Source organism: Thunnus maccoyii, chromosome 2 (assembly GCF_910596095.1).
Source record: "Thunnus maccoyii chromosome 2, fThuMac1.1, whole genome shotgun sequence".
Classification (NCBI taxonomy): Eukaryota; Metazoa; Chordata; class Actinopteri; order Scombriformes; family Scombridae; genus Thunnus; species Thunnus maccoyii.
The window spans coordinates 14660661-14679904 of record NC_056534.1 but is presented as its reverse complement, the minus strand read 5'-3'; the positions used below and the strand labels follow the sequence as shown (position 1 = coordinate 14679904).

At 40.3% G+C, this 19244-nt stretch overlaps 1 protein-coding gene across 3 annotated transcripts in view; it reads right to left on the bottom strand.

Annotated features, from left to right (window-relative positions):
• Nucleotides 1–19244, bottom strand: part of inpp4b (inositol polyphosphate-4-phosphatase type II B) — a 264526-nt gene that overhangs the window by 104244 nt on the left and 141038 nt on the right. The window contains exon 1 of one of the 3 annotated variants that reach the window (XM_042425462.1): nt 3740–4043. The exons of the other annotated variants lie outside the window; for them this stretch is intronic. The gene's annotated coding sequence lies outside the window, so the exon portion shown is untranslated. Of the gene's footprint in view, nt 1–3739; nt 4044–19244 lie in introns of those variants that run through there. 3 annotated transcript variants of the gene reach the window in all.

Below are 19244 nucleotides of genomic sequence, written 5' to 3'. Positions count from 1 at the left end.
TGTACCAGATTTCATTGCAATTCATCCAAGCCACAAATGTTAAATCGACGGTGGCACTAGAGGAAGTCAGGATCAAGAAAGTTGAGAATACATTGTATTGGGATGTCCATAAAATCCACTGGACATCCAGTAGTTGTGGAAATATTTCATAGGATAAGTGAAAACTTTGACCTGCTGGGGCACTACAGGAAAGGTCAGGGGGTCACCTAAGTCTTTAGGATTCATCCTCTGCGAAACAAGAATAACTGTACCAAATTCTGTGTGCAATCTGTGTGATAGCTGTTGGGATATTTCACTATAAGTGAAGGAGTAGGAATTATCCTGTGGGGACCACGAATGTCTGTATAAAATTTCATGGCAATCCATCCAAAAGTGATATTTCAGGCTGGGCCAAAGCTGTAGATGAATACACGGACGGACAGATGGATGTACTGACTGACTAAGGATGTCAACAGTTAACTATTAATCGGTTAATTGCCAAGAATATTTTTGACCCTGTTACGCATGTTGTTCTATTGGTTAATTTGCATACACACTCCGCTAATGGCTCGACAATTATGTATTCACAACATCAGATATTCTTTTTCAATGGATAAAGTACTGGTGTAAAACCAACTTCTACAAAGAATGTTGCATTACAGGTTGTTTGTAGCACTAATGTTGCTAGGCTAGCAAGTGTCTTAAGGTCTGTTTATAGTGAGTGTATTCGAGTCAGTCAGCACTAAAAATGTTTCGTTAGTCCAGTTTAACCTGCAGGAGTTTCTGAAGGCTCATGTAACGCATTTTTCTGCCAGGAGGAAATAAATTCATGATGAGTGAAAACAAGTCAAAAGCGCCTTACGACGTCTCTACTGCAGAAATGGAATATGTCAAGCTGCCAAATACCACTGTCACATATGATAAAAAAGACATACAGGCAGTCTTATAAATGCTAACTGCCAGAGAAAATAATTTTTGACTGCTTAGAAGAACATGGTAGGAGACTATATTATATCATCTTATATTCGTATCATTATTCATATTCGTACCTCAAGCATGGTTACATTATGCCATTGAGAGCCACTGTGAATAAACGCATTGAAAAACACTTTGAGGGGAAGAATGAGCTAAAAGTCAAGCTAGCTCTGACCACCTACTGCTGCACAGCTCTCACAAATGAACATTAAATCACAACTTTTCTTAAAAATTAACCAGTTATCAATTAATGGGAGTCAGTCTGTCGAAAGCAAAATTAACCAAAACTGACACCCCTATGACTGACGAATGGGCCAACATTGCAATCCCTAGATTCATGCAATTAGCATGGCTAAAAAGCATGACAAAGGTCATGTAACAGTGTCATAGAGCTGGGATCATAAGTGAGGTAAATTGAGCATGACTAATGAGAGCTACAAAAGCACCCCAAAACACGGCAAAGCTCACAGGTCACATGACTGTTGTATTCCCTATTATAAAGTCATCACAGACATGAGTGAGTGATTTTGTGGCTTTATTGGTGTAGATTCGGCCACTCATTCAAAATATTTGGCATTGCTCACTCGCATTAGTTATAGTAACTTGCTATTTTCTTCACCTTTAATCTGTCTTTTCTCTTTATTGTTTGGCTATTTGTATACACTTTTACCTTTACTCTTGCTTCCTCCCTCTCCCCACCACTGCACTGCTTTCTCTCTCTCTCAACAGACTCCTATATCAGATAAAAAAGGGCATCCTGTCTACTGACCTTTTCTCTCAATCATTTCCTCCCCAAGCATTTTCCAGCTACCCCATACAAATCCCCGTATGCTTACGGCAAAACACTGCCCCAGACACATTCTCTTGCCCCGGCAAACTCACAAGTAGACACACACGCGCACACGCACACACACAGAAAGAGAATGAGGAAGAGACCAAAACACAAGGTCAGTCAATAGTGTTAAAATGGAAAGAAAGCATAACAATAAACACTATTGGGAGATAGTGAGAGGTTCAAAAGCAGCTTGAGGTTGGTCAAATTCCCTAAGAAAGACACACAACCCCAAGCATCATATTCAGTTACAAGTCTATGCAGCACAGTGCCATGTCCTTATGAATTAAACAGAGCCAGGATCCCCAGTAGGCACCACTTAATATGCAATACAACGTCATACTCGTCCACACTGACGTATCATGGCCAATCCCAGTTTGCCCTGATAACCCAGAGCACAAGGCACAGAAGGCCATTACACACTGCAGAGGAACATTATATCCCCATGTAGCCATTACTTGCAAGCCGGTACAGAACGTCTGGTAAATGGTCTTAGAAATCCATTCCTTAGCATCTTTTTACGGCCCCTCACGATGAAGGCTTTAAAAGTAATGAAGCTCTGGAGACCGTCTTCTTACGCAAGATCAAAGTGGCTGTACCACAGAAAATGAGAGAAAGATGGGGGCAAGAGGAGGAGTGGAGTGAGAAAGGAAGACAAATGATGCTCTTCCAGGATCATGGAGGATTGATTATGATGGTCTCGCTCTGTTCCCTCTCACATGCTCGGGCTCTCTCTTTTTTCTATCTATCTTTTCGCCTGCTCTTGCTCATTCCCTTGACTGGTTCTATTGGCCATGCCGGTTTAGGACTATGAGAAAAAACTTCTGATCTATGATTTCCTTCACTAGTTTTAAAAATAAGTGACAGTTGCTTGCCAGCAAGACGTTTTAACACAAGCGCAGAGACAAATACCTAACGAAACACAAAAAATGCTCTCAAAACACACGTGCACGCACAAAAGATCAAGCATAGACAAAAAATGAATGACACTTGTGCAGGAGCACACAGGGCCGACATACTGTACTGTACATCTGCAGGCAATTCCAAGCACTTGTCTGTGGACCTTTGAAGGCCACAGTGTCTGCCCATCACTTGGCAGAAGTAAACGGTCCAACTCAAGCTGTAGATCTATTGATTTTTTCCACGCCCTAGGTGACAGAGTGACACACACACACAAATACACACTAACTATCTTCCCTTCACACACATACACACACACACAAGTTTGTGCAGCTATCCTTGTTAGGACATTGCATTGACTTCCATTCACTGTGGATAGCCTAACCGAAACCTTAACCATAACTGTAACCAATTCATGCCTACCCATATCCTTAACCACAAACTCAGAAATGACGTTTTGCGTCATCAGGACCGGGCTTTGGTGCCCATGAGGACTACTGGTCCCGACAAGGTCAGTGTTTATACAGGAAAAGGTCCCAATGAGGTAACATAAACACACACATACACGCAAACGCACACACACACACACACACACACAGACTGCAGAGAATACCTGGAGGAGAGGACATTCATTCTCATGCAACACCAACAAATGACATTTTATATAAATGGCAGCAGTGACAGTTTTGGCCCTTGTTGAATAATACGCATCTGGCAAACATTTATGAATATAAACAGATTTATACCAGAGAGGTCAGTAGTGTCTACATGAATACACTGTTCCTTCACTACAAATAGGGCTTTACAAATTGGCCTTATTAAGTCATTAGAGATGTCATGACATGCCATTTATGCAAACATGCAAATTTGTGCACAAATTGTGGACACAGTGAGTTTAAACACACACACACACACACACACACACACATATATATATATATATATATATATGTATATATACAGAGTATGATCTCACTCACAGATACAGCATATAACAACATATAACAATACAAACACACACACACACACACACACAGAAGGAAGTCCACTTACAGTTATGGTGCACACAATCCTAGCAGCAGCAAGCAAGTAAGCCAGTGAGACAGTCAGAGGAGAGCTTTAGAAATGAAAGTCGACAGAAAGAGAGTATAGAGAGAGACGACAGAAATAAAAAAAAGAGCGCGCGAGAGAGAGAAACAGAGATGTTATGTCTTCCTTCTTCTTCTTAATGAGCTCCAGGACGGTCTTCCTACATATCTTCCTCCAGTCCTCAGTTAGAGGAACTCCATGTATACATTATATTCGCTCTTTACAGAGCAGCAGGCACACTGGCTGACACACACATTGTAAACACGCAAACACACACACACACACACACACACACATAGACTCACACTGCAGCCTCCGCTGTGACTGAGAGCTGGCTAGAGTGAGCTACCGGCGCTACCGCTGTTGCTGCTGTGGCTGGCTTGACAGTAAGCGAGACCAGCGAGAGAGAAAGGAGGAGTAAACCACAAGAGGGGAGGGAGTCGACAAATACAAGCAGTCGAGGCAGAGTGGGGGAAGAGGGAGGTGGAGGGAACACAGAAGAGGAAGAGACAGAAAGGAAGGAAGACAGACAATTAAAGGGTAGAAACCCAAGATAGCAACACAAAAAAGGGTAGAGAGATATAGAAGAATATAGAGGAAGAGAGAGAGAGAGAGAGACAGAGTTGTGTGTCACACCTCGGTTGCAGCTTGTGACTCAGATGGCCAACAGGAAAGAAACTCTTGTTATGGCTACTTGAATTAACATGAATTCCGACCGCACGGTACAAGGTATGAGTGTGTGTTCACGTACAAGATGGATAAACACTTCAAAACATATAGCGTCATACTTGAGAATCACACAAGAGGCCTGGTGAAACACTCACGCTGTTTATACATTTTAACCAAGTAAGATATTTACTGACACATGCAGCTGCCACTGAGAGAACACCGAGACAATAAACCCACATTGAAACACCAGTGACACCAAGCTTAGGTTTTAACTATCTGGGCTCAAACCTTGGATTAAGCAGGGTTTAATTTACCCGTGCTGACACAGGAGGATGACTAATACTGGCAGAACAAAGGACATGCTCTACACTAGCCCTTATCACCCCGAGCAGGTATTCAGACAAACACAATGAAACATGCGCACAAACATTTAAGTGCACATGCATGTGCGCACCCGCCTATACACACACTGAGGAGACACTAATGTAACATTTGTAAGTACACATTAACTGTTGATGTAAAAATACACAGAGCACTGGAGGTCATGGTAATGAGGAGTCAACCTTTCGTAATATGGGAGGTGAGGTGTGGAATTATAGAGTGTGGGTGGAAACACTGGATTTGACTATTCTTGCTGTCTTCATTACCATGAGGATTGATGACCTGCGTGCCAAGTGGAAGCCAGGGACAGATAGTGCGTGAACTAAAACCTGCCAAACGATTACCCCAAATGCTTCTCACTCCGCGAACAAACTGCTTACTCTGACTGTGCAACAGTATTCATGGGCATCTCTGCTGCTGCCAAATCCATTTGTTCAAATTCAGTTGGTGACTGCTCATTTTTTGTCAATGATGACAGATGAGTGTTTTGTGCCCTTTTCGCATGCACTCCCGCTCTAAATTTCTGCGTACAATTGGAATTTGTTTGAATCTTACATGAACAGTAATGTATGTTAAATAACAACATGCATGGAAAATCCTAGATCAAAGCTTGTTCAAAATATGAATTGAGCACACTGAAAACTGGCATTTTTTTAATGCCCCACTTTGAAGTTCAAAATGTTTGATTTGACATATTTTAGAATATTCAAACTATGAGTTCAGGGATTGGTCTTACATTCAACACGGGGAGCTACCTACAGCAGTGCACATTTCCTGGCTGTAAAATGAAAAGCCTAAGCACTCCTTAATTCCTACTTTTAAGATTTTTTTTTTAACCAACATTCACAGCTGGTTGAACACTATCACTGCTGCACATGCGTGCACACACATACACACACATACACACACACATACACACACACACACACACACACACACACACACACACATTATTCATGGACTTTACATGAATCTATATAGAAGCTGTGAGCATCGGACGTGTTAGCCCATGGTGAAAATCACAGAGGTTTTCCTGGGACAACCAGTCCACCCCCAAACCCAGACAAGCACAGACAAAAGCAGTCGGTATTGTTTGCCCTGGGTGATCTGATGTTCTCATTCTTAGCCGTCTACCCTCGACATTGTCCTCGCATTCTTCCCAGACTTATTCTTTTCATGGCTCTCTACCTTGACCTCATTCCCCCGCTTTTGATCTGTTAAAAAGAAAAAAAAGGAAGGTCTGCAGACAGACAGAGACGCAGTCAGACCTGAGCTCACCCCATTTTGCCCTTCCCAAACTATTTCTTCATTACATTACCACCATCTTACATGACAGGGATGACTAACAGGATTGATATTGTCCCTCACTTATGTAAAGGCAAATATATGAGCTTTGATGTAGTGGTCCACTGCATATAATCAGTTAAGGGAATTTTAATTGTTCCAGTCTGACCTATGTGGAGAAAGCATAGGCTCCAGATGCTGTGTACTTCTTGTTATGCTATTCATGCAGGTCCTAAGGCAGTGTGTGTGTGTGCGCGCTCCAAGCGATGTGAGGCAGACTTATCTGACTGTGATAATACTGATTTGTACTTAGATACAAAATACTTTGATGTGTTCTTCTAGTGTTTTTTGCCATTACATGCCTTATTAATCGTTTGTACTATTTTTGTCTGCTTTATGAATAACTTTTGAAATGTATCAAAGGCACCAAATGCACCTACTGTAAAACAAAAAGCATGGCTCATTGTGCAAACATGAAACTGAAACAGGGGAGATGAATGCCTTGTGGGTCTGATTTCGATAAAAGAAAAGTTAAACTTTAATCTTTCTCAACTTTAGTAAGATTATTGAGTGTAAAATTGTGGAAGTGGGCTCTTAATTGGCATAGCTTTCCATGACTTAACTTCTATGCTCACATAATTCAGTGATAATTCTTATCTCACTTTTGAGTCAGACAAGTGCAAATTACCATGAGAACACATGGGGGGGGGTTTAAGAAAAATCCATATCTAAACTAAATTATGAAGTGGACTACAAGGAACAACAACAAGGGATACATTAATGTGCACTGTTATTAAGAACTAAGATTAAGAACTGAATCAATATTTTAATATCTGAGTGATATTAAAACTGCAGCTACACAGCTGCAGTGGTGCAGTTGTGTCAATACTAAATGCTTCTGGTAGTTTAATTAGCCAGCTGTTTGAGGAATTCAGCTCACTGTGCTGAAATATGGGCTACAGTGACAAACAAACTCAATCATTATCCCAACCTATTATGCTGTCTTTGATAGTGCTGCATTGAATATCAAGTCTCCAAATTTTGGGGTATGGAGATTTTCTATTGAATGAATTTACCAGTCTCTCCAGGGTGCTATTTTTACCATTGTATATCTGCAGTATGCCAGAGCAGGATATTTCCTGAGACTGTGAAATTTGCTTTTCAATCAGATAATGACACAATTCATGTGTGCTACCACAGACAATTCAACAAAATCACATACCATCCAAACGTTGTGCACAAAAGAAGCCAAAAGAAAGTATGGATGATCCTTCCTGTCAGTGGCTGTCATTGATAGTTGAATATGTTTAGTATACTGAAAATACAAGTTCTGCAATGAAATATCCCGTTGCTTCTCAAAAACATTCAGAATGACACACTTTCTGCGCAAAAACTATAGAATCCAATAAGATATTTTTGTGCCTGACTCAGAGACTTTGTGAGCACTCAAAGGACGCTGGACCTTTTCAGCCTGAAAGGTAAATACTCACTGAAAGCTGACTTCTGAGAGACAGTGGTTTCCTCCAGGGGAAACTCCTTTTAGCATTTCTTCTCCTGCAGTTACTGTAAGTACAGCAAGATCTATAGAGCGGTGTATGATAAACGCTGCAGAGCGACAGACAAGTTAATGTTCCTCTTTCTCACAAAGCAGATTAAGGTTCCTGAGGACCTGTGATTTTCTGTCACAGCAGGTAAACAAGAGGTGAGAAAAAGCAGCAATACGGGCTGAATGTTCATACCTGCTCACACACACATTCTTAAGCTTGTCAATGCTTGCCTCCAAACAAGAAGCCCTTCCTACCACTCTATTGCTTTCTCACATCTCCCTCCCTCTATTGCTGCTCTTTCTTACTTAAGCTACGTCCTCTTGGTGTCCGTCCAACTATAAGGCAGAGAGACAAGTGCTATGCAGGACTCCTCCTCCTGATAAGGATGTGCTTTAGTAACATTCAATTGAAAATCAGATTCCTACTTCCTTTTATATCTGTCCTGCAGACAAAGCTGCAGGTAGGAGAAAATGAAACTCACGTGGCAAATGCAGTACACTTAAAACACACTACCAATGCCCCCCCCACACACACTCTCAACTTTGGTCCATAAACTTTAATGGCTAACCTCACTGCAGACTAGGTGATAAAAATTAAGGCTCCCTTCACTCACAGTCTGTAAACATGACTTGGTAGCAGGTCCAAAGACTGTACAGCCCTGTTCAAATCCCCTCGATTGACTTGAGTGCTATATTTAAATTACAGCATGGCAAACTTGAGCTGTTTTGATAAGTGTTACATTTTAATAGACCTGTTTTGTCTCTCCCAGCAGATGAGGCAAATCCATATGATTATGCACTTATGATTCGCAAGTGTTTATTATCAGCCACTTATTGCGAAAGCTACTATCAGCTAGACCCGACAAAGGCTGTGGTTAGTAGCTTCCCCTTTAAGACTCTGTGTGGTTCAAGTTGAGGCCCACAAAGGCAGCGATAAATAGACGTTGCACACACAGTGGAGAAAGGATGCACTTTATCGTTTTCTCACCCACAAAACACGTTGCTAAGTTCCACATCCTGTTTGTCGTATCATCGCTGTTATCTTATCATGGCATGAGCATGAAGCTTTTGGTGTCAGTCTGGCATCAGGAACACATTACTCAGACAAACAATAGCTGAATGAAACTTGTAATTTTGTGCACAGCAGAGTTACAGAATAGGGTTCTGTGTAGTAATTCCCTCACATACCCATAGATAACAGAAAATGTGCAGGTTGCAATTCCCTGCCCTTATGTAACAACAAGAAGCTGCTAGTTCACCCCCAGGCCTGTAAGGCTACAGGCTACGTTGGGTCTCTCTCTCTACCTCTCTTTTTCTCTCCGACACACACACACACACACACACACACACACAGTAATAGTACTATAATATGCTAGCTCATGCCTGAAGTGGTTGATAGCTCTCTTCTTCAGAGAGCAGGGCTATAGGGGCTGTGAAAGTAAACAGCTCGGATCAAACCAACTCTCAGCTCCCTTTGAAGAGTGGGAGACAATTACGGAGCTCAATGGTGCAGCCCAGAGGTGGTTAACAGCCTAGACAGGCAGACAGACAGGGATTGATGCCCCGTAAGATCTAGAGAGTCTGTTCCTCACTGACTTCACTGTACAGTCACATCCGAGGCGTGCTGCATCCTAGCTTAACATACATGTCAGAACACAATGAGTTCTGCCCCGAGGCTGCGATAAACACACTGTACCTGGAAGAATTTCTTCCTCAGTATGCAAGATTCAAAACTATTATGTGGATTTCACCGCAATGCATTTCAAGGTTGGAGCAGATGGGGTCAAAGCTTTGTGTGGGTGGACAGTTCTTCCTTCAATGTTTCTCCAACAGACTAGTAGTGCTTTAGTACTAATTTCTATCTTCAGGATAGATAAATGCTATATAGCATAAACTTTTATTAGACAAGCCTTGTGTGATCTCTGTGCTTATGCATGACTAAGTGCTTGTGTACTTAAGTGTGTTATATGTTGGAAAATTTTACTTTGAGTTATCTTCAACATCATTTCTACAGTCACTGTGATAAAGATGGCAACAACAGACAAGAAAACCGCACTACTCTGTGTCCAGTGTGAGTGAGAGTGTGTCACAATGGTGCAGGAGGTGAGCTGCAAACTGTAGCTTAAAAGCTCGAGCAGCACACTTGCTCTTATAGTGTAGGAGTTTTAGAACAAGCTCTCCTGGCCCTTACTTTCCTGCGGGATAACGTAAAGCTAAGTCCATATAGAAGCTGCAATTTCAGGCGGCTTGCACCACCTTGACTTAGTAAACAACAAGATGCAGAAAAGAGTGGGAGTGTAACAGCCGTTAGCTATTTTTGTTCCTCAGCACACCACAGTCAAATTAGTTGCCTAAATGACATATTTGCCAGTTGATGTGTAACAACACCAACAAAAGAGCCTTTTGAACTAAATATACTGCTTATGTAAAAGTAGAATTTGTCCTTGGTGGCTGTGAGATAGTAGATAAATAGATTCAAAAACTGTGTTTTTTGTTGTGCACACTCATGAATATCGGATAAGATTCTTTAAAAAAAAAGAGATAAGATCAAAACAAATATATTTATATTTCCTGGGAGAGGAAAAATGCCTCTTTGAGATGTTTAATGGCTTTCCACCCTCTTTGGGTGTGCAAAAGGGAAACAATGTTGGCTGGTGTCTGATTATCATATAATTCCATCTGCGTTAACAGAACGGAACAACAAAGCAGCAACAAGAACCCTTCTGCCCCACACTCATTTACTTTTTAGTCCTCCTGGGTGAGAAGAGGAGGAGAAAAGCAGCGTGTCATTATCTCCATCAACAAACTCAGACAGCGGTACAAGTGGTGATATGATGTAATAATGTTTGCACACAGAGCGGACAGATAGAGACAACGTTATGAATTACTGACATAAAATGCTGTATTACATGTATCTCAACTGACCAACTGCAGGGTTTTAATTGTACGCACACAGCATGACTGACACCCACACACATGATTACAAATGCTGCTCGCCCAGAGGCTAACACGTGCATGTGCAGACACACAAAAACTCACTGTACAAGACCCTGGCTTGGCTGGCGAGCTCATCAGTTAGCTCAGTTAGCCATGGAAAATATCAGCCTTCACATACACACATACACACACAAACTGCCAACAAGCATCAGCACTTTACACCAGTGTCTCTCTCAAAGGAAACCATTACACTGCAGAAACCCACGGGAAGCCGAGGTAGAAAGGGGATTTTCTCAAGCACTTTTCTCTCTCCCCGCTCCCTCTCAAAAAAAAAAAAAAAAACTTACACTAAGCTACTTTTCCAAGAGAAAAAAAAGATTACAGTCAGCCAAGCGTCTAATTCACCTGTGACCCAGTAATTCATTTGGCTGATAATCTGCTATTGCAGGTGACACTAACAATCACTGATATGATGGGTAGAGAGGTGAGGGAGGGTTAGGAAAGGTATGGGTTGGGCTGATTGGTGAAGGAGATATTTGATTAAATTCTCAAATGAATAATGCATTATGAAATTGATCCAGACAAATCCCACCTTGAGGAGATTGGAGTAGGATTATACAGGGAACAGTTTGGGGGAGGTTACAAAAAAGAGAAGGTTTCCTGGAAAGGTATACTTCAGCATCAAGTGGTTATCTGGTGCTTTATAAGGCAATTTGCCAGGAACCGTTATTATGCATGTCAGCTACATGCAGATAGAACATACTGTACATTCACAGAGGCAGATTATGTGAGATATAGCCTCAATACATTGCACATGTCCATAACCTTTTCTATCCAGTGGCCTTGAGAAAACGCCAAGCGCAAGCAGTTTTAGTTTCCCTTCGCATTTATTTATTTATTTTTGGAATATTTTACAGTTAATTTCATCCTCGTATGTGGGTGAGGTACAGCAAAACATACTGAAAATGAATATCCTGTTATAAATTTTATGAATATCATTTATACAAAGGATTTACAATATGTGGCCTTGTTTTTTTCATTTTATGGTCATTTCTCTTTTTTCATTGTCTCCATCTTTTGTGCATGCTTTCATACTTTCAGCTGCACATCGGCAGTGCTTTTATGTTTTAATATGCATCTAAGTGTATGTATGCACATTATCCATCTGAAATGTTCTGTTATTACCTGCAAATGTGATGTCTTCTCTGCAGGTGTTACAAAGTGTACAACTCTGAATACTAATAAAAATACGCTTAATTCACTGACACTCAACTAACCGTTTCCACTAAGCCTTCCTTGTAATTCTTGTACATAAATATACAGTTTACTGTTGTACTTTACTTGTGTTAACTTGTGGCTTCACCCTGGAAAGAAAGGGCGTCTCCTCATGGCAACAGAACCAGACATCTGCTCAGCAGTTTTTAAAAGTAATTAGCTTCTCTGCTTAGATTTAGTTGGTTGCTTTTAATGAGCGTGCACTATTCCAACAACTATTTTCACGAATGATTGCATACACCCTCACAACAAAACCTAGAGTGCACTTAATTTCCAACAATTGTAAATATTCATTGGCACAATGAGTCACTTTATTGAAGTGCATGTCAACACAGTGCGGGGAGCAATGTGGGAAACCAAAGCAATTATCTGGTGCCTTCCTAAATACTGTAAACAGGAGTTTAAAGTATTGTCAGCCAATAAAAATGATATTATTACTGTGAGAAAGCACTTCAGAGGTTCAGGCTTTTTTTAGGAGCTTGAAATATTTTCTAACACATTGCTCCTTTGTGACATGTTGCGCTGCTAACAGCCTGTCCGCGGGGCTTTTCAGATGCCATGTGAGACATATGTAGTGTTAACCTGACATGGCCGAATGAGTGCTCAGTTGTCAATAAAAATGTTTTAGTGTTTAAATTTTCTACGCTTTAGGGACAAGGACCATTTATTCCCCCTCAATTTTCATCTGTCTAGCCCCAACACTTTTACAACTGTGCTAAAGTTAACAGGGTTTTCTTTTTAATAAGAAAAGGCAGACAGAGCAGTGCTTTCAAAGCTTTGAGGGCAATCTTGCCTATCTGTACAGTTGAAGAAGCACTTTAATTCATTACTATGTCAAATTTATCTGTCTTATGAAAGGCAAATCCTATTCAGGTTTGGAGGCTTGCCATAAAGTATATATTCTGAATTCATAATATTAAAAGCTGCCACAGTTTCTTTAATGATGAGCTTGATTTGTGGGCCGTGTCAACAAACAAGATAGACTTGAAATATCTCTGTTATCCATACATTCTTTTCCATGTAATTGGCCTCTACTAATCCATGTGCAGTACTTTCCAGTTGCTTTAATGTAGCTAAAGCACTTTAAAAAAAAAATCCACCCAAAGTGAAAGCTTCACCGATTATCATATGTGGCAAAACAGGTTGCTCTCTCCTTTCTTGCCTGTTTTATCCTCTCACTGTTGCTTTTCATGGGGCATGAAACACTGAGGGCACTGGCAATAGTAATGAGGGCACTGTTAAAAACAAAATCAGAGGTTCAGTAATCAAGTGAATAATTAGCAAGGCTGCCAGAGCACAGAAATCCTAACTTAGAGAACATGTTAAAATTAAGGAGAATTTATGAAAGAGCATTTCTGAAAACACTCAGTGAAACCTGATGGGTATAAGGCAGATAAAAGAAAGGTGTTTCCTGGATTTGGAGAGGCAACTGGAAGTTCATAGAAGTGTAACTGTGCAATCCATCAAATGCACTCTTTGTTGCCTGCCCGGGTGGGATGGGAAATTAAATGCACATAAATGAGCATAATTTATGGCCAGTTGGAATGGGTAAAATGTGCGAGCGGCTAAAGTGGGACTTCTGTGCACAGTATATCATATCATAATCACAGAGACTGCAGCACTTTCTTCTGCAACGAGTCGGGGTGTTATTACACATCATAGCTGTATGCTGAAATCCTTGTTTTTCTCATACACACCCACAAGTGATGCCCAAAGCCATCCTTTGAATTTCCCACTGTTATGATCTATTCCCATCTGTGTGGCTCAGCTCACTTGCTATTGTCATGATTGAGAAATGTCAAACCTGTCACCATCCATGGCGCTCACACATCTTTGTTTTGATTGGCAGAAGTCACACCTCTGATAACTTTTCACAAATGATTTCTCAAGTGTGATTGGCTCAAAGATCAGGTCTGAAAGCCTGGGTAGAATTTACCATCATGGACACTTTTTGATTAACCGCTTTAACATGAAGCAACAGTATCTTCAACGCACTTTATTTATAGGATTATTGTGTCGGTGTATTCTTAGTCAGTAGTTCAATCCCTACACCCAACAGTATAAATCTGTGGAAAAAGTAAAAGAGAAACACTTCTCACTTCCCTCATTTTCACTAATGTGGTGCCCTTGGTCAAGGCCCTTAACCCTCAACTGCACTAATGGAACTTCTCAGTGGCCAATAGATCAGACTGGTTGTACTGGGCAGCTTCCAGGTGTAAAAGTGTGTAACTGTGTAACTGTAAGCAGGTCATTCGTCAAAGAAGGCACTGCTTTCAGTGACCACCCTAATAAATAATAGTTATAAATATGCTATACATGGTTTATGACACATTTTATGAAGTAATACTTTGATGCAAGGTTCTGAGAGCACAAAGACAACGAGATAATCCTAGAGGAGGCTCTATATGTATCCTTATATTTTGGAGGAAAAAACATGAACATACCTAATTTAATCAGGCAAAGGGTTATATATTGATTATATTTGTCACATTTTAATACAGTGTGTTGACATAACACTAATTGGACAAGAATGTATGCATCCATTGGCATGGCATGCATCCATTACACCACCGGGCCTAACACTAAAATAGTGTTTATACCCCTTATAGCCAAAGTAACAGTACCATTAATGTATCTTCAATTTTCTGCTTGGCAAGGCTGCCAGCGAGCGAGAAAGCGAGAGAGGTCACTAGTTTGACTCATTTTAGTACTGCCGACTTGAACAGCAGTACTTTTCAGCACTTGTGACATTGGATGACATTGCCACAATGACGATGAGGGAAGAAAAGTGGCCATCAGACAAGAGACAGTCCTTATCTGAGGACTGTTACTCTCGTAGGTTATCACTGCTCAGCTGTCCACCCTATCACTACCAAGACGTTTCTTGGATATCTCTGAGATTGGTTCTTGTAAAAGTCAAGTCAATTTTATTTGTATAGCCCGATATCACAAACAACAAATTTGCCTCAAGGGGCTTTACAGTCCGTACAGCAATACAACATCCCCTGTCCTTAAACCTTTGATTCAAATGAGGAAAAACTCCTTTAAAAAAAAGTGTGTTTGTGTGTTTCTTTCTGTTTATCTGTGTGTGTGTACACAAGCATGTTTGTGTATGTGTGTGTGTAGCTCTCTCTCACTGTCTGCTGTGTTTCACTGTCTGCTTCCATACCCCCCCCCCCTCTCTCTCTCTCTTTCTGGCAGTAAACTCCTGCACTTACAGAAAATTTCCACCACATTGACACTCATCCAACTAAAAGCAACTGGCTATGCCAAAAATATGTCAAGTCACTGCCTTTTACACATCATGATTATTGACAGGCCAGGATTAACTGAGGCTGGGATTCTCCATACATCAGCAGTTCATAATTGGAGCGACAATTCACCATGGAACAGTGGCTGCTCAAACTGCCTCCTGAGATGTGGCTAATATCTGCCAGTCAAACAGTCCTCAAATCAGGTAGACAGCAGAGGAAGAGAATCTGCAAGGATCACAACAACACAGCATTATATAAGGTATGGAGTGGCTGAAAGCTGACACAATCAAGAACCAGGTTTTTTTTTTAATTTTAGCAGTTAAATGTGGGGGTGGGGGGTAATAAAATAAAACTTTAACTGCCTTAATGATCAAGTGTTCTGGTAAATTTGGTATCCATAGAAACTGCCAAACAATTAGTACGTTTTAATCAAATCTTTGTTGCCCTCAAGGCCTTAGGTCCCTGAAAAATCTGGCAATTAATTTCATAATTCAAAAGGCTCAATGGAAAATATGTATGCTTAGGGCAAACACTGAATCATGGCTGAACAGCACATGGGTTTTTTTTATTAAGTAGATATTTCATTACAACTCGAGAACTTGAAGCTATAAGAAAATTTACTCTCACAAAGCAGTATAAACCATAAAAAATAGTGGTTTGTATAGACTTGTCTTGTGAACACAATCCTACTCAAAGGTAACAGATATCTAACAGTAGGAGACAACAGTAAATCATCTGTATTTGTACAGTCTACATGAAATCTTTCTCAAACAAACTGCCAGACCACAAATGGTTATGTAAAAAGTGTGGGTTGGCTTTTGCCAGTGTACAGGCTTGTCTGTCTACAGAAATGTTTTACCAGAGAAGATTAGAAATAGTGAGATTCCAAAGCATTTTTTTTGTAAATTATGGTTTGCCAGAAGCTAATCACAAAACAATCATGTACAGTCAATCAAATTCAGATGTGCTGGATTTAGCAACATCTATATTCAAATTTGTCATATAGCTGCATTTGTTAAAGGTGGGTTTTTTAGTTACAAGTGTTTTTTGTATATGTCAGTTGGATTTCAAGCTAATATTGCTAACAACCAAGACCTTATTCACATTATATCATGTGGTAAGTAATTTGACTATGTAAGTATGTAAACTAAAATTTCATTCACTTTCAACACTTTTTTAGTTTTTTATACTCACAGAATTTCTAAATTTCAAAGTTTTCCCAATGCTAAGCAGGTTTAAGCTAATGTTCCACTTAATTCCATGGTGCTCTCACTGTTTGCAGTAAAATTGAATTTGCTAATCTCCAAGTAACAAGATATTTTGAGTACTAGTGCTATATTTTAAGTGCTATTGATTAATAATTTAGCAGCAAGCTCACTGTGTTGTCAAAGCAGGTGTAGCTTACAAATTAAAAACATGGGTAGCTAAGACAGGATTTAAGCTAACGTTCAGTTCCAGTTTACTTGTAACACAATATCATACAAAAACAATTCAAAGAGAAGAGTGATAGAATAGTAGAATATAAGTTATAGCATAAATAAAGACAGACAGCATGCACAGGCTAACAGTTCACAGGCTAACGGGCTGTTAGCGCTGGGTGGATGTGATGGATTTTCAGATTAGTCCAGCACTGCCATAACTTCCCCTTAAGTATCTTGTTGCACACCATCTGGTCTCTCTGTGTATTTGTTCACTGATAGCATAATGTTTCCAGAGTACAAACAACTTGAGTGAGGCCATCCTCTTCCTGCCCCTAAGTCACTGTGGCACGTTGAATCCCCTACCACCCATGGAGACAGAGAATACATAGGCTGAAAGCATGTAGACTACAATAATAATTTTGCATTCACATTTTCTTGCAGATGTATGATGTTAAAATAAACTGGAGGATGATGATAAAATAAATATTCTATTTGTAAGGCATCACAATGCAAAAAAATGCATCTGAAGGGAAGTGTTTTATAACAATATCAGATTCTTAGAATGAAAACTCAATGTACCCATCCTTAATTTGTACAGGAGGTTAACTGAGCATGGTCTAATTTGATTTGAACTAAACAGTATGTACGTGTACATAATGAAAAGTGCTTTTTTTCCCACCATGGAAATTTTTGAATATCATATTTGAACTGGTATGAAAAGGCAGCTTGTGCAATTGGGGACAAAAGCCATGTACCCAAATTGGTAAAACGCTGATTTTTGGGTCAGTGGTTAAGGTTAGGATTAGGGCAAGTCTCCAGGAAATGAATGCAAGTCTATGTAAATACCCCAAAAGTGACTTAAGTGTGTGTGTGTGTCTGTGGCAAATGGTCAAGCAGTTTGAGATGAAATTTTGATCAGTTCTCTTTCCATTGCCCTCTGAATCAAGGATATCTTGCTCTGTCCTTTTAGTGCAGATGGTGAGTGTGTGTGTGTGTGTGTGTGTGTTCATCAGGCTGCATGTGGCGGCCAGAAGAAGAAATGGCCATTATAGTAACACAGTAAAAACCCCTCTGCTTGTGTTTTATTTGATTGAATACATTTTATGGCGGCTTTATGGAAATGACCGGACATGCTCCATTTTCCTGTTTTACTCAGATGAGGTCTTTTGTTTGTTACACTACAGTGCACATCACAGAAACCAATCAAAATTCCTCACCACGGCCAGTAATAGGAATGCAAACTGAAAACTGCATTACACGTTCATTCCAGATTGCAGAGAGCAAAGGCAGGATAAATGTGGTTGCTGTGATTAGAGAGAAGAGCTCTTCCAGAGGCAGCTGTCCTATCCCTTCATACCACGAGAACACTCAGTAATAGGTTTGTACTGACAACAAACCACAGGTCTGTCATTAACGGGGTGTCTTCAAGCCTCTTCACAGATGTAAGTGAGCACAAGCGTGATGCACCCAATACACACAAATAATCTTATTTGCCTCTTTCATATGCTTTGAGCTCAAGGCTTTCTATTTACGTTATCTCTCTCAGATGAGCCATGCTCTGATTCCTGATGAACATTGACTGGCTACTAAGGTAACCCTGAAAGGTGGCTCTGACCACATCTTCCACTCCAATTCAATTTAGGTAAAACCTTCTTTATACAATACAATACGATATGATATACTTTATTGTCCCCTTTGGGAAATGTTTCTTGAGCTCAGAGTCATCGCATTTAACAAATATCATTGTACATTTTACATTCAGAGTATGTACGCATGTGACACAGTCAACCAAATATTAGTATTCATACGTACATGCATTCAAGTGCCATAAGTAAAAACTTTAAAACAATATATTGCACAACCCGTCTTAACAAAGTCCCTCTGGGGACTATGGCCTCTATGGCTCATATTATGTCCTTACTGTTTAAGATGTTAATAGAAGAATGCACAAATGAGTTTTTAAAACAATTGAGTCGCCACTTGGGTACTCTATATTGTCTGCCAGAGGGTAAAAGCTTGTAGAGTGGAGGACAGTGGATAGATCAGCCAGTATTCTCTGTGTTCCTCTGAGCACAGACTGCTTGCATATAAATTGAAGGGACTGGTGTTCTTTCTTCCCTATGACCTTCATGGCGGTCTGTACAAGACGGGCAAGCCTAAATTTCAACTGTATGGAGAGGTTTACTATATCATGCCTGTATCCCATACCTGATTAGGCTCTCAAAGACTGCCTGGTAGAACAGATACATATGTTTCTGGTCAACCCCATACACTTTGAGCCTTCTAGAAAAGTACAATCTCTGCTGTAGCCTGGAGCATAAGCTGTAGATATGGTCTTGCCAGGTAAATATGTTATCAATATGGACACCAAGATTCTTAGAGCTTACCGATAATGAGAGTGTTGTGGATAATCACCAAGCTGTGGTCACCTACTACCCTAGTGTCAAACACCATCTCTTCAGTTTTCTTCACATTCAAAATGAGGCGGTTAGCATCACACCAATGTACAAAAATCTATATCTCAGAGTAGTAGGATGATGTATCATTGTCTATGTACAATAAACTAAGGATAGCAGTGTCATCAGAGAATTTAAGTTTATGGTTATCAGGGTGTATGCTCACATACTCATTTGTGTACAATGTGAAAAGCACTGGAGAGCTCATACAACCCGGGGGGGCACCTGAACTGATTGATTTGGGGT